A 3,065-nucleotide genomic window follows, 5' to 3' on the forward strand; every position below is an offset into this window, starting at 1 on the left:
ACTTAGCAAAGCTTGTATTATGTATGGGTACTAAATAGACAACGTATAAAATATGCTTAATCGTAATCGACAAATACGTACGGACCCACTAAAATACAGTCAAATGAAACATCTAAGACTCGAGTACAAGCTTCGCATTTATCATCCTAATATCCGTCCTGACCGGGGAAGAAAACCGGGACCTCACGCTTCGTAGTCAGGTCTCTACTCTAACCACTAGCCGTACGGCTCGGTCGTTATAAACTTGCAAGTTGTGCTGGCCTTTTATATTTTAAAGACGAAAGACATTAGACCTTCTAAACATTTTGCCTTATATTATTTAAATCTCTATTCAAATGCAAAGAGTAGATTATATTTTAAATTAATTTAAAAAAATTATGGCTTTTATTATTGTTATTCAACGGCGCGTGTGAAGTTCCCAATCCGCACTGGGCCCGCGTGGGAACTATGGCCCAAGCCCTCTTGTTCTGTTCTGAGAGGAGGCCTGTGCCCAGCAGTGGGACGTATATAGGCTGGGATGAATGGATGATTATTGTTATTGAGACTGCTAGAGAGTCAAGGGTTTTTCACAATTAAGTTTCGGATCATCAAATAGGACTGCTGAACGCTGCAATAATGTCGTCAATCTACTTCATTGCTCATTTCCATTTTAAAAATGTGTTTGAGCGTGCCTTGTTGTTCTATCGATTGACGGTATCAGGCCAACAGAGCTCGTTAAGAAGTAAAATACCGCCCGAATGTAATTAAAGTAAGTGCCCGTGTAACCCCTGAATTAGTTCAGCGCTTGATTCGTTTTTAACAGCTCATCGCTTTTTATGCTCGCCTTGCACAAAAATTGATTAAACTTTGACTTTTGTTTGTTTTACTAATAATTACGTGCATTAAGTAAAGTATTTGAATAAATAATTTTAAAACAGTTTCAACCGGAAAAGCGGAAAACCATATTTTATTTTTTGTTACTGTCAGTCAATTGAGTTAGCTAATGAATGAGTAACGGCATAAATCAGTATTAACTACTTAATTAGTATGTCAAAACTATATGTATGTCAATAGTAGATTGTACAATAAGAGCATAAAACGAGCCATTTTACCCGATACGTTCATATAGGTGGATGGACACAACGAGGGGAAAATAGGTTTAATGCTCGAGTTTTACACTCTGCTTTTCACTTCGATTGCGAGGTGATTAAACAACGACAGATCAAACATTGTTCACTTACTATAGGTACCTTTTATTTTTCATAAATTGCTAATATATTTATAAATATTGATTTATTTTGATTGATTTGATGGATTTTAGTTTTATGTAAATTAAAATAAAAAAAAATGTAGATACTTCTTTGTTTGTGGCTGTTTACACCTAATTACCTTGGTCTTAAACGAGGATTTTACTTTATAAACACGAATTTTACTAGCATGAGAAGTGAAAAAAGTATTTCGATCGATTGCTGATATGATATCCGATCCTATCATTTAGGTTCTTTGTTAATTAGGGGTAGGTATCCAATGCGACAGATTTTGACATATTATGAAAGACACTAGGGCAAAAAACTCAGCTTTTATTTACACTTCGTAACCATCCGCAATAAAGCTTCTTCTCAAGATATCCTAAGGAGATTATATGTATGACACAACTAGGTGCGTGCAATAACAGTGCATCTTAACGCAGCTTGTGCAAATATTCAACTCCTTATTAATTCAATTCAAGGTATGCCCGATGTTTTGCATTAATAAGCTATACATTGCCCCTTGGCCCTATTACCATTCCACCATCCAGTCTGCAACTATGTGCGAGCATATAATCATAATATTATTAACTATAAACTTTTGTCTCATCGATATAAATACATAAATTTTATTAAAAATTTACCACACTGTGACACTAATGTACAAATGTAGAGTTTTAGCCAAGTCTCTGCTTTTATAGATAGGTGACAAGTAAATTAAAATCAAAAATATATTTTTCAAATAGGCTTTTGCGGCCTTTTTGCATAATATGGCTCTTTTACATGTATAAATGGCTTAAACATTTAGGTATAGTCTCTGTATGTCGATGTAAGTAAACTTAATATAATTACTATCAGCAGATGTGTAATATGCATCTACATATGTCCAATTAGCATTTTATGTCAAACTTGTATAAATCGTTATATATTTTTGTATTGTGCTGTATTACTCTTTATTGTACATAAAACACATGAAAATTACAGTTAACAAGAGAAGGAGATGTACAAAGGCACAAAAGATTAAAGGGGTCAACAATTACAAAGTTCAAAGGTCAAGTAAAAGAATCCTATTTAAGGATTATGGTTCGTAGTTTGTACACTGGCCTGCATAAGTGGATGGACACCTTACGTTCTATAATCGTTTGAACACGAGAGTTGGCGATTTTGTTAGGTGTTCACAAGAAATGAACTAGATGGCGCTGTTAAACAGTTATTATGATATGATCGATATTTTATCCCCATAACAGCAATGTGAACTGCTTACTTAAAATCGTAAATGATCATGAGTTCGTATCCTACATATCAGAATTGTTTTTTGTTCTTATTTTTTATTTATAACTTTCTATTTAAATTTTGTAGATAACTGAAATGGAAATTTAAAAAAATACTCTGAAAAAGGATAACGTTGCAACAGAAATAATACACGTTTTGAAGTTTGAAACATAAAAAATTTATTCCTAAAACAATATTTATATTCATTAAATATTGACGCAATTATTAATGTTATACTATATAATATTCATTAAATAACTGAAAACCAGAAAGAAGTTTGCTCAGAATCCAGAGTAGAATCGATTACACTATGTTGTAAATCAGGTAGTGTTTGAGTTTTTAAATCCTTTTTTTATTGTGCCCAGTCTAAATATTACGAATGCATACGCCAATTAAATGTTTTAGGGATGTTTCATACCCTTTAGATAATTTAATACTGGCCGTTTTGCGTCAGTTTGGCTTTCTTCTAAATCTGGAATTAAAAATTACGACCGTAAAGTTAGAAATGAAGTAGAATTACTGATTACGTAAAACATACAATTATTTTAGGAAATAATGAAGATATTC

The sequence above is a fragment of the Choristoneura fumiferana genome, chromosome 23 (assembly GCF_025370935.1).
Source record: "Choristoneura fumiferana chromosome 23, NRCan_CFum_1, whole genome shotgun sequence".
NCBI classification, from domain to species: Eukaryota; Metazoa; Arthropoda; class Insecta; order Lepidoptera; family Tortricidae; genus Choristoneura; species Choristoneura fumiferana.